This window comes from Nerophis ophidion, linkage group LG13 (assembly GCF_033978795.1).
Source record: "Nerophis ophidion isolate RoL-2023_Sa linkage group LG13, RoL_Noph_v1.0, whole genome shotgun sequence".
NCBI classification, from domain to species: Eukaryota; Metazoa; Chordata; class Actinopteri; order Syngnathiformes; family Syngnathidae; genus Nerophis; species Nerophis ophidion.
The window spans coordinates 40,688,962-40,716,376 of NC_084623.1; the positions used below are offsets into that span (position 1 = coordinate 40,688,962).

Genomic DNA, 27,415 nt, shown 5'->3' on the forward strand with positions numbered 1-27,415 from the left:
TGACGTGTACGCGTGACGTCACGGGCCGTTAGGAAATATGAGCACTGCGCACACACAGCTAAGAGTCGTCTGCTTTAACCGCATAATTACACAGTATTTTGGAGATCTGTGTTGCTGAATCCTTAATATTGGAGGAATCAAAGTAGAAAGATGGAGTTGGGAAGCTTTAGCCTTTAGCCTCACAAAAACACGGTGATTCCTTGTTTAAAATTCACGGAGGTGAAACTTTACTATGGATCACAGCTAACATGGATCCCAACCGAATGTCAACCAGCAGGTTTCGGTGAGAAAATTGTGGTTAAAAAGGCGCTTCTTACCGGATATCAGCTGAGCTTGTGCCGTCCATGCCGTATGTACATTTGTATGAACAATTGTGTGTGTGTGTGTGTGTGTGTGTGAGTGAGTATGTATGTGTATTTGTATGTACAATTATTTGTTTCCCAGTGTGTGCGGGAGTCAAAGGGGCTAACAAAGTCTGACGTTGGTAGTAGCAATCACATAATGCTGGCTTTATGCTGTTGGTGTTGATGGAGTATGGGTAGCGTTGGTTTCACAGAGCGCCCAGCAAAGCAGTGCTGGAAATGCCTAAAATGACCAAAATACTGTAAATATTACATGTGATCACAAATGTTATTACAAAAAAGAAATAAAGTTTGTGGAGGTTTTTTTTTAGAAGAGGCGGAATAGGGGAATCTCACTATTTAGAACACACAGAAAAGGGAAGAACGTGTGTTCTTGTCTCACATAAGGGCAAAAAAAAAAAAAAGAGTTGTTTTCCTTTAACTTTTGTATCCTTCAATGCTCACTAAATACGCATTTCGCCCATCTAAATTTCGAGTTCAGTTTGTGAAGCCTGGATGATCGCCATCGTCGAGTTACACCAGCTCACTTCTCCCCCTTCAAAACCCTCTCGGCGTGACGTGCACCTCCAAAACAATTTAACCCCGAGCTGCAGCGACACGGGCGACGTGCCATCTCCTCTCATTTCGGATCAACATTTGCAATAAATGTGACTGCAAGCTGCAATAACAGTCTCTCTTTAATTACCATTGTTTGCTCGCAACAAAAGAAGCCACCAAGCTGAGTCAACGTCCTCTGTGGTTGATCACAAAGCTACAAAGTGCGGCCGACGGTGCTATTTCTGGCCTAAGGATAGTTTTTTTTTAATTGTAGAAACAAAATTAAACAAACATGTTTTAAAAGTTGGCAGGTCTGCCTGTGAGTAACACATAAATAAACCACTGCATACGTTTAGCCCCTTCTCAAAATGACTAGTACTAGGACACATCCATCCATTTCTGTTCTGCCGGAACTATCATGCGTCTCTATTTAGCACATCTGAATAGTATGTGCAAACTGACACTGTTACGCAGAAGGCTGTGAGAAAAGAGGCGCTCGTGCTGCAAAGACACGACAACGTGTGTGTGTGTCAACAGGCTTGGACTGACATAAAGAAACATTTTAGACATATTGTCTATTCAACAATCTCATTTTATAATTGTTTAGCTGCTGAATGATTTAAGCGGATGAATACAACTTAAATTTCTATTGATGCGTTTCAGCGTCTGCTGGCGTTTTTTTTGTTAGTTTTTTAGGCTGTCGATTTTTTCATTTAGGAAATATATAATTACAATATATCTCTAATGTGAAAAAAACACCTTCCAATAAGCATTTTTTTGCATTTGGATCATTCCAGACGCATGAATGCGCTGCAATTGTGACGGTCCACTGCCTCCATGCAGCGCCTCAGCATGCTAAAAATAGTTTCTGTTGTTTATAGATTGCAATTCTATATTGCAGAAAAGGTGTTACAGATTTTAGATGTGTGTTGTGTTAAGTGTTAGTTCAACAACATCGCACACAGTTTGGAGAGCATAATAAATTAATGTATAAATCAATCGGGCAGCACGGTACACTAGGGGTTAGTGCATGTGCCTCACAATACAAAGGTCCCTAGTAGTCCTGATTTCTATCCCGGGCTCGGGATCTAATTTTGTGGAGTTTGCATGTTCTCCCCGTGACTGCTTGGGTTCCCTCTGGGTACTCCAGCTTCCTCCCATCCCCAAAAACATGCACCTGGGGATAGGTTGATTTGCAACACTAAATTGGCCCTAGTGTGTACATGTAAGTGAATGTTGGCCCTGTGATGAGGTGCCGACTTGTCCAGGGTGCACCTTCCGCCTGAATGCAGCTGAGATAGGCTCCAGCACGCCCCGCGACCCCAAAAAGGGACAAGCGATAAAAAATGGATGGATGGATATCAATCAATCAAAGTTTATTACTATAGCCCTTAATCACAAATATCTCAAATTTATCACATGTATATAGCTATACTAATACTATGTTATATATACTATACTATACTATACTATACTATACTATACTATAGTATACTATACTATACTATACTATACTAATACCAGTACTAAAACAAACACATCTTACTACAGTAAGGAAGGGATTCAAATAGCTCCACTACTGGTTGAATCTCGCTTGAAAGGAAGGTGGGGGCTTAATCATTTTGCAATGCTGTCTGCTGAAAATGATGGAAAGTGCCAGTCTCGCTGACAACTGACGCTGCGGTCAAAGTTGGAATTGCCACAACACATATTTTAATATATTCAGTACGCTACTGCCATCTGGCGGCCAAAGAGAATAGTGCAACCCCTCCAACGTTTCATGTGTCTGGTAAAGTGCGACGAATGAGGCCATTTGAATTCCCTTCCGACTGTAAGTCTGGACCTATGTATAAGTTTATTTTTTAGAAAAAAACAACTAACACTTGAGTTATAATTCTCTCTTTAGTTGTGTGGAGGAAGTGGGTTAAATTCCTGTGACAAAAATGTTATTTATTCATTTTCAAGCTATCCATCCATCCATATATTATAGTTTTAGGTGAGTGTTTATTTGCCATGTGGCTGTATTTAATGTACAAACCCTGTTTCCATATGAGTTGGGAAATTGCGTTAACGGAATACAATGATTTGCAAATCATTTTCAACCCATATTTAATTGAATGCACTGCAAAGACAAGATATTTGATGTTCAAACTCATAAACTTTTTTTTTTTTTGAAAATAATATTTAACTTAGAATTTCATGGCTGCAACACGTGCCAAAGAAGTTGGGAAAGGACATGTTCACCACTGTGTTACATCACCTTTTCTTTTAACAACACTCAATAAACGTTTGGGAACTGAGGAAACTAATGGTTTAAGCTTTGAAAGAGGAATTCTTTCCCATTCTTGTTTTATGTAGAGCTTCAGTCGTTCAACAGTCTGGGGTGTCCGCTGTCGTATTTTACGCTTCATAATGCGCCACACATTTTCGATGGGAGACAGGTCTGGACTGCAGGCGGGCCAGGAAAGTACCCACACTCTTTTTTTACGAAGCCACGCTGTTGTAACACTTGTCTTGCTGATAACGTTGCTTGGATGACAATATATGTTGCTCCAAAACCTGTATGGACCTTTCCGCATTTATGGTGCCTTTACAGATGTGTAAGTTACCCATGACTTGGGCACTAATACACCCCCATACCATCACAGATGCTGGCTTTTCAACTTTGCGCCTATAACAATCCGAATGGTTATTTCCCTCTTTGTTCTGGAGGACACCACGTCCTTTGTTTCCAAATATAATTTGAAATGTGGACTCGTCAGACCAAAGAACACCTTTCCACTTTGCATCAGTCCATCTTAGGTGAACTCGGGCCCAGCCAAGCCGGCGGCGTTTCAGGATATTGTTGATAAATGGGTTTGGCTTTGCATAGTAGAGTTTTAACTTGCACTTACAGATGTAGCGACCAACTGTAGTTACTGACAGTGGTTTTATGAAGTGTTCCTGAGCCCATGTGGGGATATCCCTTACACACTGATGTCGGTTTTTAATGCAGTACCGCCTGAGGGATCAAAAGTCCGTAATATCATCGCTTAGGTGCAGTGATTTCTCCAGATTCTCTGAACCTTTTGATGATTTTACGGACCATAGATGATAAAATCCCTAAATTCCTTGCAATAGCTCGTTGAGAAATGTTGTTCTAAAACTGTTTGACAATTTGCTTACAAAGTGGTGACCCTCACCCCATCCTTGTTTGTGAATTACTAAGCATTTCATGGAAGCTGCTTTTATACCCAATCATGGCACCTAACTGTTCCCAATTAGCCTGCACACCTGTGGGATGTTCCATATAAGTGTTTGATGAGCATTCCTCAACTTTATCACTATTTATTGCCACCTTTCCCAAATTCTTTGTCACGTGTTGCTGGCATCAAATTCTACAGTTAATGATTATTTGCAAAAAAAAAAAAAAAATTTATCAGTTTGAACATCAAAAATGTTGTCTTTGTAGCATATTCAACTGAATATGGGTTGAAAAGGATTTGCAAATCATTGTATTCTGTTTATATTTACATCTAACACAATTTCCCAACTCATATGGAAACGGGGTTTGTATTTGCAAATTTCATGCTAAAAAGTCACTCCTCTTACTCAAATGAGGAACTCTTTCAAACATAAAATGAAAAATATAAAAAAGGCAGAAATGTAACTTTAATTTTTTAAACCACTACAACAATTAAATGTTACACATTTGCTAAAATGGGGGGATTTGGAGCTGAGTTACGATGTATATATTTTGGTTGGTAGAGTGGCCGTGCCAGCAACTTGAGGGTTCCAGGTTTGATCCCCGCTTCTGCCATCCTAGTCACTGCCGTTGTGTCCTTGGGCAATATGCTTTACTCACCTGCTCCCAGTGCCACCCACACTGGTTTAAAGGCCTACTGAAATTAGATTTTCTTATTTAAACTGGGATAGCAGGTCCATTCTATGTGTCATACTTGATCATTTCGCGATATTGCCATATTTTTGCTGAAAGGATTTAGTAAAGAACATCGACGATAAAATTTGCCATTTTTGGTCGCTAATAAAAAAGCCTTGCCTTTACCGGAAGTAGCAGACAATGTGCGCGTGACGTCACGGGTTGTAGGGCTCCTCACATCCTCACATTGTTTCTAATCATAGCCTCCAGCAGCAAGAGCTATTCGGACCAAGAAAGCGATGATTTCCCCATTAATTTGAGCGAGGGTGAATGATTCGTGGATGAGGAAAGTTAGAGTGAACTAAAAAAAAAAAAAAAAAAATGGACGGCTGCGGGCGGCGGCAGTGAGAGCGTTTCAGATGTAATTAGACACATTTACTAGGATAATTCTGGAAAATCCTTTATCTGCTTATTGTGTTAATAGTATTTTAGTGAGATTATAAACTCATACCTCAAAGTTGGATGGCCGCGGTGAACGCCAGTGTCTCTGAGAGAAGCCAAGGAGCCTAGATCACAGCTGCCTTTTTGACAGCTATCGAAGGAGGTCCCATAATCCACTGAAGTCTCCGGTAAAAGCCGACTTAATATCACAATTTTCCTATCCAAAAACTTGCTGGTTGACGTAGAGAAAACATGTTCGCTTGACCACTCTGTGTTAAAGCTTCACAACAAACAAAGAAACACCGGCTGTGTTCCGGTTGCTAAAGGCAGCTGCAATCCACCGCTTTCCACCAACAGCATTCTTATTTATGGTCTCCATTATTAATTGAACAAATTGTAAAAGATTCAGTAACACAGATGTCCAAATTACTGTGTAATTATGCAATGAAAAGAGACGACTTTTAGCCGTAAGCGGTGTTTGGCTAATATGTCCGCTACAACCCGAGACGTCACAAACACGCGTCATCATTCTGCGACGTTTTTAACTAAAAACTCCGCGGGAAATTTAAAATTGTAATTTAGTAAACTAAACCGGCCGTATTGGCATGTGTTGCAATGTTAATATTTCCTCATTGATATATAAACTATCAGACTGCGTGGTCGGTAGTAGTGGGTTTCAGTAGGCCTTTAAATGTAACTTAGATATTGGGCTTCACTAGAGAAAAGCGCTATATAAATATAATTCACTGCAAAAAAAATTCACCGCACTGCATACTGCCACAAGCAGCACCAGATCTATTCGTGGCGGTCCAAATTTATTCGTCTTCTGTATTTGAGTATTCGACTGCACCTTCATTGTGATGCGTATGCCCCACCGTTGCCCCCAGCAGAGCAGAGGAAGTACTGCATGAATGAGCACCCCTCCAGTGAGACTGATGGCTTTCACTATTTGGATGAAAAGCTTACGTCATGCTGAATCTGTTTTATATTGGACCCCCCCCCCCCCCCCCCACACCCCCAATCTACACTGCAAGAATTTGAATTGAATTAAAATTCAAACTGTAGTGCATGTCTCTCAGCTAATTGGCAGTATATATAGTGTTACTGTAGGTTGGCCTATCTGACAGAACAGACTGGTCCAGTGTGCACATACAGGCAGGGGCCACTGTGTGCATGCACGCATGTGTCTGTTGGTGTGTCCCTCATTGTACGTGTGTGCATTTAAAATGTTTAATATCCCCCATCTGTCCCTCTCAAACAGTCGGTTATCACACACCAACACACACACACACACGCACGCACGCACACACAGAAGGCCTTCGAAAATGCAATCTTCTTTGCTGAAATGAAAAAAGGAAGCTTAGCTGTCTTGCTGGCTGTATATATGCGTGTGTGTGTGTATGTGTGTTGGGTCCTGCGAATGTGTAGGCACGTTCGCCTGTGCTTGCATTCGTGTTTGCGTCGCGGCATTACGGCTCCCCCATCGTCTGGGTGTCATGGAGGACACTGCACCACCCTTCTTTATATTGCCCCATATGTAATAATATTAATATGGCTCCACTGAATGAGAGCATGCATAATTCATGTCCTATTCTGCTTCTAAAAAATCTGTCTAGACGCTTTGGTAAGCCCTATTCCGTACTGTAAGCAGCAATCAGAAAACTACCTTTTGCTATTATTAATCAATCAATCAAGGATTATTTATATAGCCCTAAATCACTAGTGTCTCAAAGGGCTGAACAAACCACAACGACATCCTCGGTAGAGCCCACATAAGGGCAAAGAAAACTCACACCCAGTGGGACTCACACCCAGTGGGACGTCGGTTGGTGGGATTGAGGTGGTCTTCGAAGTATTCCTTCCACCTATCCACAACATCCGCAGTTGAGGTCAACAGAACACCATCCGCACCATACACAGTGTTGATAGTGCACTGCTTCCCCTTCTTGAGGCGGCGGATGGTGGTCCAGAATCGCTTCGACGCCGTCCGGAAGTTGTTTTCCATGGCTTCCCCGAACTCCTCCCATGTCCAAGTGTTTGCCTCCGCGACCGCTGAAGCTGCACACTGCTTGGCCTGTCGGTACCTGTCTACTGCCTCCGGAGTCCTATGAGCCAAAAGAACCCGATAGGACTCCTTCTTCAGCTTGACGGCATCCCTCACCACTGGTGTCCGCCAACGGGTTTTAGGATTACCTCTCCAACAGGCACCAACTACCTTGCGGCCACAGCTCCAATCAGCCGCCTTGACAATAGAGGTGCGGAACATGGTCCACTCGGACGAGCGGTCCATCCTGGGTCCCGACTCAGGACAGCCAGCACCTCGTCCATGGCCACTGGACCGGACCCCCTCCAGCTGGACAGAGGAGAAAAAGAAAAGAAACGGCAGATCAACTGGTCTGAAAAGGGAGTCTATTTACAGGCTAGAGTATGCAAATGAGTTTTAAGGTGAGACTTAAATGCTTCCACTGAGGTAGCATCTCGAACTGTTACCGGGGGGGCATTCCAGAGTACTGGAGCCCGAACGGAAAACGCTCTATAGCCCGCAGACTTTTTTGGGGCTCTGGGAATCACTAATAAGCCGGAGGTGCTTTGAACGCAGATTTCTTGCCGGGACATATGGTACAATACAATCGTCAAGATAGGTTGGAGCTAAACCGTATAGTATTTTATATGTAAGTAGTAAAACCTTAAAGTCACATCTTAAGTGCACAGGAAGCCAGTGCAGGCGAGCCAGTATAGGCGTAATATTATTGGTGGAATACTATCTAATCCGAAAACAACATAACTTTCCTTTCTCCTGTTCCTTGTTCTTCCTTGTATCAATTCATCCATCACTTAAAAGAGATTCTTCCATCCTCTGAAAAGCAGACAATGTACTACAGTGCATCCGAAAAGTATTCACAAAGCTTCACTTTTTCCACATGTAGTTATGTTACAACCTTTCTCCAAAATTAAACATATTCATTTTCGTCCTCAAAATTCTACAGACAAAATACCCCACTATGACAAAATCACACAGCCTTTGCTCAATACTTTGTTGATGCATCTTTAGCCTCAAGTCTTTATGAATAGGATTCTCCAACCTCCAAAAACATGCACCCGGGGATAGGTTGATTGGCAAGACTAAAATTGGCCCTAGTGTGTAAATGTGAGTGTGAATGTTGTCTGTCTATATGTGTTGGCCCTGCGATGAGGTGGCGACTTGTCCAGGGTGTTCGCCGCCTTCTGCCAGAATGCAGCTGAGATAGGCTCCAGCAACCTCGCGATCCCGAACGGGACAAGCGGTAGGAAAATGGATTGATGAATGGAGTTGACTGGTGAACATTGTTACATAATTTATTCAGAAAATATAAATAACGACAAATAAAGATAGAATACTGTTAACCACACCTTGAAGGTGTAAAAAACAACAACAGTATGATTGGTACAATTTCAGAATGTGCTTGTTCTATTTTCAAACAAAGAAAAGAATCTGAAGTGGTCTTTGTTATTAAGTTATCGTGCCGTGATTTTACCAGTCCGGCCCGCTTGGGAGTAGACTTTTCTCCATGTGGCCCCAGATCTAAAATGAGTTTGATGACCCTGGTTTAAGGGGTTATCCGGCTTAGTGTAGACATAGCCTAAGATGAATGCCACAATGTACAGAGATAAGAATGACAAAAGTACGCTTCATTCACTAAGCGTGTTACAAAAATGATCAGTTAGAGTAATACATAATGTTGGATATTGAGAACACAAAAAAAACTATTATTATTTTAATCCAAAATATTGAAATTCGATGATTTGGTGCATTTGCAAACAGCTAAAATTATGAATGTTAAACATTTTTTCTCATCAAAAGAGAAATGTAACCTTAAAGAAAAATCTAATTTAAACCACCTGTATGCGCGTACAACACTTAAAACCTTCAATATATCAGGATGTGGCCCTATATTATAGAATGGATCAAGCAAAGAAGGCAAACAAAGTATTGATATGATCCAGTTTAAGAGGCTGTTCAAACTAAAAGGGTTTACAAAGTACAAGGAAGAATAATTTTTCGATAAACAATGACTATGTTTACACTTCTGGCCAAAGTGGCCCAAATGTGATTTCTTCTTAATCTGATTTTTTTCCAGCTGAGTGTTTACGCTGCAAGTAAAATGTGATCTTTATCAGACTCCAGTGTAAATGTGCACAGGCCCCAATGTGGCCACGATATGACCTCGACATCACTTGCTTGCGCAGTTCGATAAAGTGAAAACAAAAGAAGTTGACCGAATTCCGTAGCTGAACAAAGAAGTCACTACTTCTGCCTAATAAAATAAAACCATAGGTATCTGTGGTCGCCACACCTTTAAAATTGAGTTTTAAATGAAAAAATTAAAGTGATAACATCTTTGGGAGGGAAAGGCAGGAGTATTTTATCTCCTACGCGTATGTGTTTAATCTCTAATAAAGCTCACCAAGGCGTTGTCAATTTTCAGATTCACCATCTTCCGTTTATTTTACAGTGTGATTGTTTGAAGCAAGGAGATACAACTCCTCCCTGGCCACAAGTAGGGGAAAGAAGACATTCTGCTTCCTCTGGCTCCTCGCAAAATGTCTGTCCTGTCTGTCTATGGAGTTTCTCATTCATCCAGGTCATTGTAATCTCAGGGCTTTCAATCGATCGCAACTGGACTGTTTGGTTTTTCTGCCATTAGTCTCATGTCAGACTAGGTCAGTCCAAGACACAATCTGACCAATCTATGAGCATGTACTGATGAATCCTACTTGGATGAGAGACGAAACATCTTCCAAGGCAAACCGAACAGTCCGTCCCCTCCTACTTCCCAAGGACTGATATTTTTCTCCAAAGGGTTCTCTTTGTCCCGCCTAACTCTGGTTTCCATGGTGACTGCTCCTCCGCTGCCTTATCTTAATGATGACTGCTGCTCGCAAATACCTCGCGCCCTATTGTGTGTGTCTTTATATGTGTTACTTTAAACCAGGGGTCACCAATCTTTTTGAAACCAAGAGTCACTTCTTGGGTACTGATTAATGCGAAGGTCTACCAGTTTGATACACACTAAAATTAAATGCCAGAAATAGCCAATTTGCTCAGTTTACCTTTAGCTCTACTTTATTATTAATAATTAATGATATTTATCTTTGTGGAAACTAATTAATTTAATGATTTCTCAAAATAAATATATACTTTTGATGACATGTTTTAAAAAGGTTAAAATCCAATCTGCACTTTGTTAGAATATATAACAAATTGGACCAAGCTATATTTCTAACAAAGACAAATCATTATTTCTTCTAGACTTTGCAGAACAAACATTTTAAAAGAAATTCAAAAGACTTTGAAATAAGATTTACATTTGAAATCTGTAGATTTTCTACATTTGACAGAATATTTTTTTAGAATTTTAATCATAACAAATTTGAAAAATATTTCACAAATATTCTTTGTCGAAAAAACCGAATCTAAAATGAAGAATTAAATTAAAATGTATGTATTATTCTTTACAATAAAAAATATAAATTTACTTGAACATTGATTTAAATTGTCAGGAAAGAAGAGGTAGGAATTTAAAAGGTAAAAAGGTATATGTGTTTAAAAATCTTAAAATCATTTTTAAGGTTGTATTTTTTTCCCTAAAATTGTCTTTCTGAAAGTTATAAGAAGCAAAGTAAAAAGATGAATTAATTTATTTAAACAAGTGAAGACCAAGTCTTCAAAATATTTTTGGGGATTTTCAAATTCTATTTGAGTTTTGTCTCTCTTAGAATTAAAAATGTCGAGCAAAGCGAGACCAGCTTGCTAGTATCCATCCATCCATCCATCCATCTTCTTCCACTTATCCGAGGTCGGGTCGCGGGGGCAGCAGCCTAAGCAGGGAAGCCCAGACTTCCCTCTCCCCAGCCACTTCGTCTAGCTGTTCCCGGGGGATCCCGAGGCGTTCCCAGGCCAGCCGGGAGACATAGTCTTCCCAACGTGTCCTGGGTCTTCCCCGTGGCCTCCTACCGGTTGGACGTGCCTTAAACACCTCCCTCGGGAGGCGTTCGGGTGGCATCCTGACCAGATGCCCGAACCACCTCATCTGGCTCCTCTCGATGTGGAGGAGCAGCGGCTTTACTTTGAGTTCCTCCCGGAGGACAGAGCTTCTCACCCTATCTCTAAGGGATAGCCCCGCCACACGGCAGAGGAAACTCATTTCGGCCGCTTGTACCCGTGATCTTATCCTGTCGGTCATGACCCAAAGCTCATGACCATAGGTGAGGATGGGAACGTAGATCGACCGGTAAATTGAGAGCTTTGCCTTCCGGCTCAGCTCCTTCTTCACCACAACGGATCGGTACAACGTCCGCATTACTGAAGACGCTGCACCGATCCGCCTGTCAATCTCACGATCAACTCTTCCCCCACTCGTGAACAAGACTCCTAGGTACTTGAACTCCTCCACTTGGGGCAGGGTCTTCTCCCCAACCCGGAGATGGCACTCCACCCTTTTCCGGGAGAGAACCACGGACTCGGATTTGGAGGTGCTGATTCTCATTCTGGCCGCTTCACACTCGGCTGCGAACCGATCCAGTGAGAGCTGAAGATCCCGGCCAGATGAAGCCAACAGGACCACATCGTCTGCAAAAAGCAGAGACCTAATCCCGCGGCCACCAAACCGGAACCCCTCAATGCCTTGACTGCGCCTAGAAATTCTGTCCATAAAAGTTATGAAGAGAATCGGTGACAAAGAGCAACCTTGGCGGAGTCCAACCCTCACTGGAAATGTATCCGACTTACTGCCAGTAATGCGAACCAAGCTCTGACACTGATCGTACAGGGAGCGGACTGCTATAATAAGACAGTCCGATACCCCATACTCTCTGAGCACTCCCCACAGGACTTCCCGAGGGACACGGTCGAATGCCTTCTCCAAGTCCACAAAGCACATGTAGACTGGTTGGGCCAACTCCCATGCACCCTGAAGAACCCTGCCGAGAGTATAGAGCTGGTCCACAGTTCCACGACCAGGACGAAAACCACACTGTTCCTCCTGAATCCGAGGTTCGACTATCCGGCGTAGCCTCCACTCTAGTACACCTGAATAAACCTTACCGGGAAGGCTGAGGAGTGTGATCCCACGATAGTTGGAACACACCCTCCAGTCCCCCTTCTTAAAAAGAGGGCTTGCTAGTAAATAAATACAATTTAAAAATTAGAGGCAGCTCACTGGTAAGTGCTTCTATTTGAGCTTTTTTTAGAACAGGCCAGCGGGCTACTCATCTGGTCCTTACGGGCTACCTGATGCCTGCGGACACCGCGTTGCTGACTCTTGCTTTAAACTAATGTCCCAAAACCAAAAAATTATTTTGATACTTTTCAGTAATTTTCGATACTTTTTTAAATAAAGGGGACCACAAAAAATTGCATTATTGGCTTTATTTTTACAAAACATCTTACAGTACATTAAACATATGTTTCTTATTGTAAGTTTGTCCTTAAATAAAATAGTGAACATACAAGACCACTTGTCTTGTAGTAGTTAGTAAGTAAGCAAACAAAGGTTCTTATTTAGTTTGCTGTAATATCCAGTAACATAATGTGTCATTTTCAATTATATTATTTTTTCAAAATTATTAAGGACAAGTGGTAGAAAAGTAATTATTTACTTGTTCATTTACTTTTAATATCTGCTTACTTTTTCTTCTAATATGTTTTTTCTACACTTCTAATCTCTTATTCTTCTGTTTGATACTTATCATTAGTTTTGGATGATACCACAAATGTAGGTATCAATCCGATACCAAGTCGTTACAGGATCATACATTGGTCATATTCAAAGTCCTCATGTGAAATGGTACATATTTCCTGAGTTTATAAATATAATCTAAATTAAAAATAAAAACAATAGAAGATGTGATGACAAAAAATATCGACGTAATTGTAGTAGTATCGACTAGATACGTTCCTGTACTTGGTATCACTACAGTGGATGTCATGTGTACATCGACAAATGGGGTTTGTGTACATTGTGATGCCGGTGAGCTACGGTGTGTAGTAAAACATGTTTAGCTATTCCTCGTCCTGCAGGGATGATACTTGTTAGAAACTTACTTTATTTATCGCCACGGAGGCAAGGATTAGTGGTTTAAAAGTAACCAAAACACAGCAGACTGGGGCTTGAGTTTAGCCACTAACTAGCTAGCCATGTGTTGAAGCACCTCTTCCGGTGGGTGTTTCAGTGTTATAACTTCGGAGCACTTAGACTGGCAAAAAAAAAAATCAGATCTGTGTCACTTGAGGGCAAACAAATCAGATTAGGTGTACAATGTAAATAGGGTAATCTTAATCTTTATCGAAAATGTGTTGATACTCTCATATGTAAATTGTTGTACTTAGAACACATTGCTTTAAACCAGGGGTCTCAAACTCAATTTAGCTGGGGGCCACTGGATGCAGAAACTGGGTGAGGCTGGGCCGCAAGAAAAGATTTCTTTAAAAATCTAACATGCCATTTTTAATGAATTCACCTTCTATGAATGGCTTACCCGCCCTAGCAACATACTTGCCAACCCTCACAAATTTTCCGGGAGACTCCTGAATTTCAGTGCACCTCTCGACAATCTACCGGTGCAACCATTCTCCCGAATTTTTACCAATTTTCACCCGGCCGACATTTTAAAGGGCTGCCGTGACTGCACTGCCTTTAACGTCCTCTACAACAGTGGTCCTCAACCCTTTGTGAACATTTTTTTAATTCAAATACCCCCTAATCAGAGCAAAGCATTTTTGGTTGGAAAAAAGATATAAAAAAGTAAAATACAGCACTATGTCATCAGTTTCTGATTTATTAAATTTTATAACAGTGCAAAATATTGCTCATTTGTAGTGGTCTTTCTTGAACTATTTTGAAAAAAAAGATATAAAAATAACCAAAAAACTTGTTAAAAAATAAACAAGTGATTCAATTATAAATTAAGATTTCGACACATAGAAGTAATCATCAACTTAAAGTGTCCTGTTTGGGGATTGCAATAGAGATCCATCCGGATTCATGAACTTAATTCTAAACATTTCTTCACAAAAAAAGAAATCTTTAACATCAATATTTATGGAACATGTCCACAAAAAGTCCAGCTGTCAACACTGAATGTTGGATTGTTATATTATTTTTTCACAGTTCATGAACTTACATTCATATTTCATTGAAGTATTATTCCATCCATCCATTTTCTACCGCTTATTCCCTTTCGGGGTCGCGGGGGGCGCTGGCGCCTATCTCAGCTACAGTCGGGCGGAAGGCGGGGTACACCCTGGACAAGTCGCCACCTCATCGCAGGGCCAACACAGATAGACAGACAACATTCACACACTAGGGCCCATTTAGTGTTGCCAATCAACCTATCCCCAGGTGCATGTCTTTGGAAGTGGGAGGAAGCCGGAGTACCCGGAGGGAACCCACGCATTCACGGGGAGAACATGCAAACTCCACACAGAAAGATCCCGAGCCTGGATTTGAACCCAGGACTGCAGGACCTTCGTATTGTGAGGCAGACGCACTAACCCCTCTGCCACCGTGAAGTATTATTCAATAAACATATTTATAAAGGATTTATGAATTGCCGCTATTTTTTAGAATGTTTTTAATAATTCTCACTTGTCACTTGGCATACCTTCAAGTACCTCTAGGAGATCGCGCACCCCCTAAAAGTAGACTACTGCTCCACTACATGTCATCGCGCATGCTTTTACATCACACAACCAACGTGCCGGCTCCATAACATGTTGTATGAGACTTGTGCAGAACAACATTAGTGGCTGCAAGACATACTTGGTCAACAGCCATACAGGTCACACTGAGGGTGGCCTGATAAACAACTTTAGCACTGTTACAAATATGCGCCACACTGTGAACCGACACCAAAAAAGAATGACAAACCTTTTTGGGAGAATTTCCGCACCCTAACACAACTTAAACACAAGAGAACAAACACCCAGAACACCTTGCAGCCCTAAGTCTCCCGGGCTACAATATACAACACCTGTGTTTATTGTAGCCCGGAAGAGTTGAGGCTGAATGGGATTCTGGGTAATTGTTCTGTTGTGTTTATGTTGTGTTACGATGCGGATGTTCTCCCGAAATGTGTTTGTCATTCTTGTTTGGTGTGGGTCCACAGTCTGGCACATATGTGTAACAGTAACGTTTTTTTTACGGCCACTCTTAGTGTGACGTTTGTAGCTGTTGATCAAATATATTTTGCAAAAAACCACACGTGCGTCTTACATGGCCGGATGCAACATTCAACTGGGCTTGAATGCTGTCAGTTCAGGATGTAGGGGGCGCTAAAGGCAGTTCCATTATGGCACTCTCTGAATATTGTTGATCTTGTTAAAATCAACAGGGGCTTCGGGAGAATTGGTGCCCTAAAATTCAGGGGTCTCCCAGGAAAATTGGGGACGTTGGCAAATATGACGCTGTCAAGCGCCCTTCATATTAAACTCGCGGCCCGCACCAACATTAAATTGTCATATCAAAGTGCGGGCCGCATAATAACGGGCCGCATGTTTGAGACCCCTGCTTTAAACTGTGTTACAAATTGAGAACAGGGAATCCACCAAAACCATCCATTTTTGGGGAGCTGGAGTCTATCCCAGTTGGATTCGGAATAATTATACGTATTAGAAGTTGTTATGAATTGGAAAGGGGTAGGATAAGCTTTGCTTCTTCCTACTCCTTTTTGGAAAATATGTATTGTGATGTAACATTCTGAACATTCATGCGAACTGTTTTCAATGCTGGACTCTAGAAAGAGCTTCCGCAGCCTACGTAGCAGACCTCCAAGTTCTGTAACAGTTTCTTCCCTCAGGCCATAAAACTCTTGAACGCATCATAATAATCCCCACCATACCCCCCCAAAACGTATTAACTCGCTAGAAAATAAAGACAGTATAATATACATCCATAAATTTGGATGCTAATGCAAAAGTGCAACATATTTATCCGTACAGTTATCTATTTATTTATACCTGCATCTTATTGCTCTTTTATCCTGCACTACAACGAGCTAATGGAACAAAATGTTGTTCTTATCTTATAAGTTAAAATTTAAATGACATTAAAAAGGAAGTCTTAAGTCTAAAATATAGTAGTCAAAAAGACTTGAGGCTATAATTGCTGCCAAAGGTGCATCAACAAAGTATTGTGCAGAAGCTGTGAATTCTGATGTGCATGTATTTTCTTGTAGGTTTTTTTATTTTTTTTAACACATTTGCTAATAAAAAAGCAACACATTCTTTACATTGTCATAGTTGGGTATTGTCTGTACAAATTTTGAAGACAAAAATGAATTCATCCCATTTTGGAATAAGGCCTTACCATAACAAAATGTGGAAAAAGTGAATATTTTCCGGATACACTGTATTTATTCAAATCTTGCATCTAAAATGTGCTAAATGTTTGTTTTCTCATTTTCTCCCTGAATACGTTGGGGAGCATGACGTACTCTGGAGAGCGTGGCGGGTGTGTACATGTTGGCAGTGATGGTGCGAGTGGTCAGGCTGGAAGACAGATGGGTGGAGGAGGGTGAGATTAGGTGCATGAATAAAGGAGGCCACTTTCCTTGGTGTCCACCTGAAAATTGGTTTGGTTGGATTGAAGCGATGAGGATGTGTGGTGAAACAGTAAAAGGCAAATAGAGTAAGGCAGTACGAATGGAGAGGGTGAGAGAATTGTGATCCAGACTGAGATTTAGAGGCTACTTTATCTGGACGGACAGACGTTCCTGCAGTGTGGTGCAGCAGGGAGACTGTGTGCATGTGTGTTGTTTGCTTTGACTTGGGTGCATGTGCTGTATGAGCAATCATGTGTGTGTGTGTGTGTGTGTGTGTGTGTGTGTGTGTGTGTGTGTGTGTGTGTGTGTGCGTGCGTGCGTGTGTGTGTGTGTGCGTGTGCGTGTGTGTGTGTGTGTGCATGTGTGTGTGTGTGCCACGCTATAGAGCTCTTTGAAGGTCATTGCCCCTCTGTTTGTACTCACCCGTTTTTTTTTTTTTGTCTCAAAATGGCTTCCACACTGCAAAATTAAAAAGCAAATTCCGTACAGTGCCGAGCAGATTTGCTAAAATGGCCGCGCTGTATCCTTTGTCACATCTGCTTCGATGGTCTCCGATTTCCAGTAAAGTTTTACTGGTGGTAAGATCACTTATACTTTTCGAAGAGTATCAAAGACAACGTGCGACTGTTTCTGGGTGCCGTATGAGTTTCTCACACGTTCAAGAGCGAAGATTATTACCTAGATAGATAGATAGTACTTTATTGATTCCTTCAGGAGAGTTCCTTCAGGAAAATTAAAACCTAGAGAAGTCCCGATCATGAGACCGGATCGGGGGCCGATATATGCTTTTTTATTGGCTTATTAGCAACAAAGACCTGTGTGCACATGGCCAAAGATTGTACTCAAATTGAAAAAGATTCCTTCAGAAGGTATGCACACTAAAAAAAAACACATCTGTCAGGCTTGCCTCTGACAGTTTGACCATGTTTTAGTTTTTTCCTCTGCAACTCAGTATTCTTCTTCCTCCAAACACGACAAGTTGAGTTTATACCAAAAAGTTCTATTTTGGTTTCATCTGACCACATGATATTCTCCCAATCCTCTGCTGTATCATCCATGTATCCATTTTGGTATAAACTCAACTCGTGGTGTTTGGAGGAAGAAGAATACTGAGTTGCATCCCAAGAACACCACACCTACTGTGAAACATGGGGGTGGAAACATCATGCTTTGGGGCTGTTTTTCTGCTAAGGGGGAGAGGACTATTGATCCGTGTTAAGGAAAGAATGAATGGGGCCATGTATCGTGAGATTTTGAGCCAAAACCTCCTTCCATCAGTGAGAGCTTTGAATGGTTGACCAAATACTTATTTTTCACCATAATTTACAAATAAATTCTTTAAAATTCCTACAATTTGGATTCCTGGATTTTTTTTTCACGTTCTGTCTCTCACAGTTGAAGTGTACCTATGATGAAAATTACAGACCTCTGTCATCATTTTAAGTGGGAGAACTTGCACAATCGGTGGCTGACTAAATACTTTTTTGCCCCACTGTGTGTATGTATATATATATATATATATATATATATATATATATATATATATATATATATATATATATATATATATATATATATATATATATACAGCCAGGCCCTGGCCACATTTTTTTAACGAGTCAAAAAGTTTGGGGACCCCTGCACTAAAGCTTCAATGTGAAGTAGGGTTGATTGGTCCAGATGTCGATACTATCGATACCAACTATAGTATCAAATCAAAGTATAAACAATACTAAAATGATTAGATTGATCATTTTCTTTTTGTTGTTTTTATTATTAAAATAACATTTTTGGGGGGTTGTTTTTGCTATTGTTTACAAACTCAGTAGTAGTAAGTCATCAATACAGAAAGGCTTTGAGAGCATTACTCTATTGATTTAATTCGGAGCTACTTTATTTTGTACAAAAAAAAAAGGAATACCACAAATTTGATTTACAACAATACTAGAACAATTCTAAATCAAATAACATAAGCTTTACACAATTGTTTGTGTTTACTTTAGTAGTAATTCTTTAAAACATTTTCACTTCTATAATGTATTGTCAAAGTATTGGATTGGGACTCGAAATTGGACTGAATCAGAGGCAAAACAATCAAATTCCGATTAGAGGCCAAAAATGTTGATGGTGACATCCCTATTAATAACTGTATTGTGGGGTTCGGATTGTTCTACATTTCTTACATTGCATTACTGTTGTCCATAATAGAAGACTTTGTTTGCATCACGCTCATTGTTGCCATTCAGTCATCCAGTTGTACTCATAATGCCGACGACGTGTGCTATTGTCAACTGCCACGATTGAGGTGAGAGCAATATTACTAGCTTTTATCGCATTATTACGCATAATTCTGGACAAACGGAAGCGGCTTTAAATTGATGATTGATTGAAACTTTTATTAGTAGATTGCACAGTACAGTACATATTCCGTACAATTGACCACTAAATGGTAACACCCAAATAAGTTTTTCAACTTGAAGTAGAAAATGAATCTGAATCATGACAGCCCCACTTTGCCTTTACTTGATGTGTTTGGTCGAAGAACTTTGATAGTAGTTGTAATGATAGAAAATAGAACTCACTTCTCACATCCGGGCTGTAGCCGTCACATAAAACAAGAATGAAGCGAAATGAGAACAGCCTTACAGTCACAGAGATGACCTTAGATTGGTTATCCGTGATTATCCAGGGTGTCAAACTTTGGTTGGATAATTGCTGAGAGTGCATGACTCTAGCCTTGACGACACAATGTCCACTGGGTATTTACAAATCAACACAAATGTCATGAACCCATCTACAAACACAGCGGTCAGAGCTTTCCAGACTCTTGTCATTTTGAAAGTCCATCAAGGTGTAAAATTGGCTGGGTTGAAAACTTAACTACGGTAATTCACAAAGTCCCCATATGAGACATCGGGTCTGTACTCCACTCAAACAAGTCGATCTTGTACGGATCTTTGCATCCAATTACGGCTGTGAGCTCCTTATAACAACGAACAAACTTCTTATGTAATGACTCAAAGTATTTCTCCATTGAATCACAGCCGGTGCAATTCCTCCATCGTATCTCAGTGCAATGTTTTATTTTGTACTGACTAGTTCTAAGATATTTCTTGTTGCCCTATGATGACGCAGACCACGCCCCCCAACCCCCACCTCCCGAAATCGGAGGTCTCAAGGTTGGCAAGTATGTTCAACGTCGTCAAAAGCATTGTTATTCAGACGTCAGTTTTGAGTTGCTCAGAGTCAGGACCTAATTTAACTAGTACTCAACAATGTTTTAATGCCTTGTGCCTGCTGGGTTTAGTAACATTGTTCAGAAATGATAAATCTGCAGAATGTTACACGGTCAAACTAGTCTGCCACGTAAAACGTTTGGCAAGAAGATAGATGAAAACTGAACCAAAATTTGGGCTAAAATTTGCATTGCAAAGCAAATCATATGAAAAGTGCAGCATATGAAAGCCAAGGTGCCACTGTATTTGCAATATTAACCATGTCCCAGGGTTGGTTGGAACCCTACATTTGTTGTAAATATTTTGCTTCTTTTTGTTTAGGTCTTACTTAATTGTCTTAACCAATAGGAATTGATTTAATCAATATTTAATACATTTGTTAATTGACAATACTCGTTAATATGCAATTTTTTTTTATGATATACTGCACTCTGACAAGCTGCGATATTGACAGGTGCATTCTGGATGGATTCAGAACTTTTTTTTAAGTATACCGGTACGCTGGCATTTTTCTTCAGCTGCTGATTGGTTGATTGTTGCCACCGGTACGCAGCTCAGGAGAGGAAGAAAATGGCTGTTGCCTAGCAATGTGGTTGCCGTGGATACTACCATGGCTCCCACCTAAAGAGTACACTGTTATGTACATTAAAAAAAAGACGGACAGTCATGGTGAGATAGAGAGAGAGGGAGAGGGAGGGAGCAAGAGAATACAATTTGAAAGAGAAACAGAAAAAAGTATAAAGATGAATTATAAGCACAGTAGAGTTCATTTAAAATAACATAAGGAAAATAATGCAAGACAGAGAGAACAGACAAAGAGGAGCATACAAAAAAGATATTTTCATGATTCATCATATAGATTCCCCCAGAGTGTTGGGCTGGTGAAGGCAGAGTAATATTGGAGTCTGCTTCATTTGCTATTCTGTCTCAAGATGCTGTGCTGTGGCTTGCTGGCTGCTTGGTTTCTGGTTCCACGCTTGTGTCGACCATGTTTAAATATGCCCTCCCTCGCACCAATATAAAATAACAGCCTTTACCCACAGCACCTCCCAAATCCACCGTGTTGGCATCTTTGACTGTCTTTAGGTCGACAAAAACAACAGCCAATGCGAATACCAAAACTTAATTCTAAATAATAGTATCAGAACTGCGGAAAATAGTATCTTCTTTTCCCCGAGACACTTTTTCTGTCGTTACCATAAGAGGACTTTTTTTTGGGGGGGTTTTAGCTCTCGCACATGCCAAGCTGACAGACTGTTGTGGAGGTTGGGCACACATTCAAAGCCAGTTCACCCAGGAAAAAAAATAGGATTTATAATTTGCATTCTAACAGAGGAGCCTGTGCTGGCGTTCTTCCTCTTCTTCTTTTAAAGTGAGTGCACGAAAGAGTGCATAAAACACACACACACGCGCACACACACACACACACATTGCAAAGCTATGGTGTGTCTTTAGTAAAATAGCTCATAAGAGCAGGTTGCAGAAAGTGAGTATCTTGTAGCCGTAGATCACTGTTAGGAACTGGTGAGGTGGATCCCAAGGATGCAGAGACGTTTTGTTTGTGAGGAAATGTTCTTCCTTTTATTTTGGAGGAAGGATGACGTGGCCAAAACAAAGGTGATGGTGGAAGCACAAAAATACACCATGTAAAACTACTACGATCAATTACAAACACTAAACCAAAAGCGCTAGACAAGGCTAGGAATAATACTGAACAACAAAAGGTTAAACTGAGAAACAAAATATAAAATAAAAGCGCTAGACGAGGCTAGGAAAAATACTGAACAACAAAAGGTTAAACTGAGAAACAAAGTACAAAATAAAAGCGCTGGATGATGCTAGGAAAAATACTTCATGAAAGAAGTTTAAAGGCCTACTGAAACCCACTACTACCGACCACGCAGTCTGATAGTTTATATATCAATGATGAAATATTAACATTGCAACACATGCCAATACGGCCTTTTTAGTTTACTAAATTACAATTTTAAATTTCCCGGGAGTTTCGTCTTCGCAACGTCGTGTAATGATGACGTGTACGCAAGACGTCACGGATTTTTAGGAAGTATGAGCGCTGCGCACACACACAGCTAAATGTCGTCTGCTTTAACGGCATAATTATACAGTGTTTTGGACATCTGTGTTGCTGAATCTTTTGCAATTTGTTCATTTAATATTGGAGAAGTCACAGTAGAAAGATGGAGTTGGGAAGCTTTAGCCTTTAGCCACACAAACACACGGTGATTCCTTGCTTAAAATTCCTGGAGGTGAAACTTAACTATGGATCAGAGCGCGGTCAAGAGAACATGGATCCCAACCACATGTCAACCAGCAGGTTTCGGTGAGAAAACTGTGGTTAAAAAGTCAGTTCTTACCGGAGAAAAGCTGAGCTTGTGCCGTCCATAGCTGCCGTTGACTCCCCTGAGACACTCCGCGTGGAGACACCCTTCCGACTATCAGGTACTGTTAAACTCACTAAAAAACTAGCAACACAATAGAAAGATAAGGGATTTCCCAGAATTATCCTAGTAAATGTGTCTAAAAACATCGGAATCCGTCCCAATGCAATCGCGTTTTTGGGGGGGGATTTTTCTAGTCCGTCGCTATCAATATCCTCAAACACGAATCTTTCATCCTCGCTCTTATTATTGGGGAAATTGTCGTTTTCCCTGTCCAAATAGCTCTTTTTGTTGGCGGCTCCTATTAAAAACAATGTGAATATGTGAGGAACCCTCAAACATGTGACGTCATCATCTGCGACTTCCGGTAGAGGCAGGGCATTTCTCTTAGCACCGAAAGTTGCGAACTTTATCGTGGATGTTCTCTACTAAATCCTTTCAGCAAAAATATGGCAATATCGCGAAATGATCAAGTATGACACATAGAAAGGACCTGCTATCCCTGTTTAAATAAGAAAATCTCATTTCAGTAGGCCTTTAAACGGGAAAAAAAACAGATACAAAATAAAAGCACTAGACAAGGCTAGGAAAAATACTTCATGAAAGAAGTTTAAACAGGAAAAAAACTAGATACAAAATAAAGGCGCTAGACGAGGCTAGGATATACAGGCAAACCTGAAAAGATGCACGAGACAAACTAGAGAGTTTGCTGGTGAGACGAAATGACACATGTAAGCAGAAGCAGTAACAAAGTTCCGGCGCTCACAGGCCGTCAGCAGCCAGGTTAAATAGGCTGACCCTAATCAATATCAGGTGTGTGCTGCTGCCCTGCACCAGATGCACTCCGTACTGTGGACGAGAGAGAGAGTGAACATGGTGTGCAGAAAAACACAGAAATGAGCAAGGATAATTCCGATTACCACAGATCACGTTTTTATGCACCAAACCGCCTTACTGTGCAAAGTCATTGTTACACAAACTGCGGACACACATCCAGAGCCACAATGCATCAGGAGTTACGCAACCTGCTGAGTGAGTGGAAGTATTACCAGTATGTGTGTGTGTGTGGACATGGGGAGATTGAGTTTTGTTTGATGGCTGCGGTGGATAAAAACAGAAATGGCGGAAAAGGAAGAACAGAACATGGCGCGGGTGCAGGCGTTAATGTGATGCCAGATGCATTGCGGGACAGAATTCCAATTTCCTCTCTGCAGGTCGGGTGGAAGGGTGCGTACGCTGTCGATAGAGGGACTGAATAAGAAGCAAGTGCAAAGCAGCGATGGAATGGTGAGGCAGGGAGAACAACAGCAATAATGAGAACAAAGTGCAAAGAGGAAGGGAGAGGGTGAGGATGGGGGAATGTAGGAAGACTGGATGAGAGGGGGGAAAAAAACAGTGACTTTTCGTCTGTGACTGACGCTCTCCGTCTGACTGCATGCCTCGGCTGCCAAGGAAACCTGAACGTGTCTCCTTTCTTCCATTGTCTCCATGTGCACGTATACACACTCTTTGTTACAACCCTTTTCAAATAAAGTATCTTAATTATTATTGATTACAGTTATCTGTGTGGGTGTGGGTATGGCCGGACTGGCCAGGAGCACAGGCGCACTCTCATTGCTCACATTATGGAGAGAAAGTGGGGGATGGGATGGAAACTGGACAGCAAAAGTTATTAAGCAAGGGCTGGGTTGTAAGTGTGTGTGTGTGTGTGTGTGTGTGTGTGTGTGTGTGTGTGTGTGTGTGTGTGTGTGTGTGTGTGTGTGTGTGTGTGTGTGTGTGTGTGTGTGTGTGTGTATGAGTGTCTATGTGTGTGTGTGCGTGTGTACTGTACTGTGCTTTACTCCTGAGAGGTTCTCCTCATTAAGCCACCAGGCGACAGGAGTGCAGAGTGTGTGCTTTCACACACGGATGCTCCAATACAACCAGAGACACTTTTTTACCCCCCCCCCCCCCCCCCCACCTCTCTTTCCCTCCTCTTTGTACCTCCACCTCATTTTGCACTTCTTTCCTCCTCGCTCTTTCTGTCATCAATTACTGCCTTTTTCCTATTGTCTCCGTCGGCCTCCGCATTTTCTTTCCCGCCTTACCTGCTAACGTTTGGGTCCCCGTACCAAACAATAATTGCAACCGTAGGATTTAATTTCTTATTCAATGAATCAATATACGTTTATTTGGATGGCCCTTAATCACCAGCGCTTCAATGGGCTTCACAGACCAACGACATCCTTTGGTCTTGTCATGATCCGCTAGTTCAGTGGTGTCAAACTCAAATACAGAGCGGGCCAAAATTTAAAACTGAACAAAGCCGCGGGCCGAAGTTGAACAACTAACCCTTTAATAGGGACCCAAACAAGTTTTGCATTGAATATTGACCAAGCAAGACTTACATAACTTTATAGTGACATGCAAAATCCAGTTTCAAGTAATAATAATTAAAAAATATCAATGGCATATCAAATAAAATAAAATCACAAATTTAATGCCTTTTTTCGGCAGCGGGTTTGAGTTGGGGCGGTGTTTGGTGGTAGCGGGGGTGTATATTGTAGCATCCCGGAAGAGTTAGGGATGCAAGGGGTTCTGGGTATTTGTCCGGTTGTGTTTATGTTCTGTTACGGTGCGTATGTTCTCCCAAAATGTGTTTGTCATTCTTGTTTGCTGTGGGTTTACGGTGTGGCGCATATTTGTAACAGTGTTAACCTTGTTTATACGGCCAACCTCAGTGTGACCTGTATTGGCTGTTGACCAAGTATGCATTGCATACACTTGTGTGTGTGAGTGAGCCGCATATATTAGGTGAGTGGGCCGGCACACTGTTTTTATGGAAGAAAAGCGGACGTGGCGACATGTAGAGAACGCCAAAAGCAGTGCTTTTACGGCCCGCCCCCAATATTATTGTCCGGGTGGAAATCGGGAGAAATTCGGGAGGGGCACTGAACTTCGGTAGTCTCCCGGGAAAATTGGGAGGGTTGACGAGTATGAGTATTAGCGGTGAATGTGGTGTTACAGCGGCGGGCCAACTCTAATGTTAATTTGATATTGTTTCAAGGGCCAAATGAAATTACACGGCGGGCCAAATTTGGCCCGCGGGCCAGAGTTTGACACCCATGCGCTAGTTGGATCATGGCATATTCTGGTTTTGTTCTGTTATTTTGTCTTTCTTAGTTCCTGGTGGCACTTCCTGTTTAGTTCTGTTGTCATAGTTACGTATTAGTGTCACCTGCCTTGTGTTTTTGGCACGCACCTGCCTCCTAATTTCTGTCCCTACTTAAGCCAGCCCTTTTTTGTCATTCGTCCTCGCAGTCTAATTTGTATTTGATGCAACAGGTGACGTCGCTATCCCCGCTTGTGGTAAAGACTTTGTGTACCTTAGCTTCCACGCTATTCCTTCGTTTGTTTATTTCCCTAGCTCACATCCTAGCGTCTTTAGTTCTTTCTAGCTCACATGCTAGTTCTGTTGGTTTTGTCTCCAGTGCCTTTGTGCAAGTATTTCTGTTCATAGTTTGTTTTGTAGTATAAAATAAATCTTCATTTCTTACCTTCACACTGTGTCCTTATCCGACTGCACTTTGAGAGAACAAACACGCATCACGATGCCAGCAAAACGTCACAGGTCTGGACCCCAAAAAACGGGCAAAAAGAAGAAACTTTGATAGAAGCTCCTCCCCCTCTGGCTGAGAGCTTGATTTCTTGCCCAAATAGGAACATCTTCTTTGTTGTGACATCACACCATAGCCAGATTTCGAAACCCCGTAAACTGAGGAATCTAAAACGGCATGCAAACTCACACCAAAATGCATTCTCCTTATGATTTGATGCATAGGTGTCAGAGTCAAGGCCCGCGGGCCAGATCCGGCCCGCAAATGAATTATCTATGGCCCCTGAGATGGTATTTGATTAGTATTAGAACCGGCCCACCTGCTGCTGTTTTGCAGACACCAATATTTTCATCAGAGTTGACGCTAGGAATTTTCAAAATGGGATCCCAGGGACCCCATCAGGTCATAAAAATGGGGTCTCATAGTCAAATTTTAGGGTCCCCCTTTTTTTATCGTTTTGAAAACAAATCATAAATATATGCATTATCCTGTTATATCTCACATTCTATATTGTGTTTTGGAAAAAGGTTGTCATAAACGTTACTTAATTCATAAAAATAAAAAAATAATTCAAAAGAAAACACATTTTTAGCATATGTAAATGTATTCAGTTATAAACATTCATTCACTTTCTTCTTTCCTTCATGGATCTAAACTTTACCGCTGTATATAATATTTTTTTCTATATTTTTATTGCAATATTTTCAAAATGTGTTTATTCTATTTTTGGCCAAAGTAAGACAAAGAAAAACAGTCTGGAATTGTCTTTATTTTTTAGTTTTAATGCCATGATTTTAATAGTCCAGCCCACGTGTGCACATATTTTCCTCCATGCAATGATTTGCATTTACATAGCAGCGCACTGCTGACTTCTAGCATCAACTGTGTGTTCCTACTTCTAGAAACAAAACGCTTGTGTGTGTTTTAATCATACTTGCCAACCCTCCCGATTTTCCCGGAAGACTCCCGAATTTCAGTGCCCCTCCCGAAAATCTCCCGGGACAACCATACTCCCGAATTTCTCCCGATTTCCCCCCGGACAACATTATTGGAGGTGTGCCTTAAAGGCCTACTGAAACCCACTACTACCGACCACACAGTCTGATAGTTTATATATCAATGATGAAATATTAACATTGCAACACATGCCAATACGGCCTTTTTAGTTTACTAAATTGCAATTTTAAATTTCCCGCGAAGTGTCCTTTTGAAAACGTCGCGGTATGATGACTCGTATGATGGCGCGTGCGTTTGACGTCACCGGTTGTAGCGGACATTTTTTTCCAGCTCGATCCAAGCTATAAGAAGTCTGCTTTAATCGCATAATTACACAGTATTCTGGACATCTGTGTTGCTGAATCTTTTGCAATTTGTTCAATTAATAATGGAGAAGTCAATGTAGAAA

The 27,415-nt window shown here is 41.2% G+C and overlaps 1 protein-coding gene across 1 annotated transcript in view; it reads left to right on the forward strand.

Moving 5' to 3' along the window:
- The window catches only part of dpf1 (double PHD fingers 1), a 147,974-nt gene that overhangs the window by 73,041 nt on the left and 47,518 nt on the right, over window positions 1-27,415 (forward strand).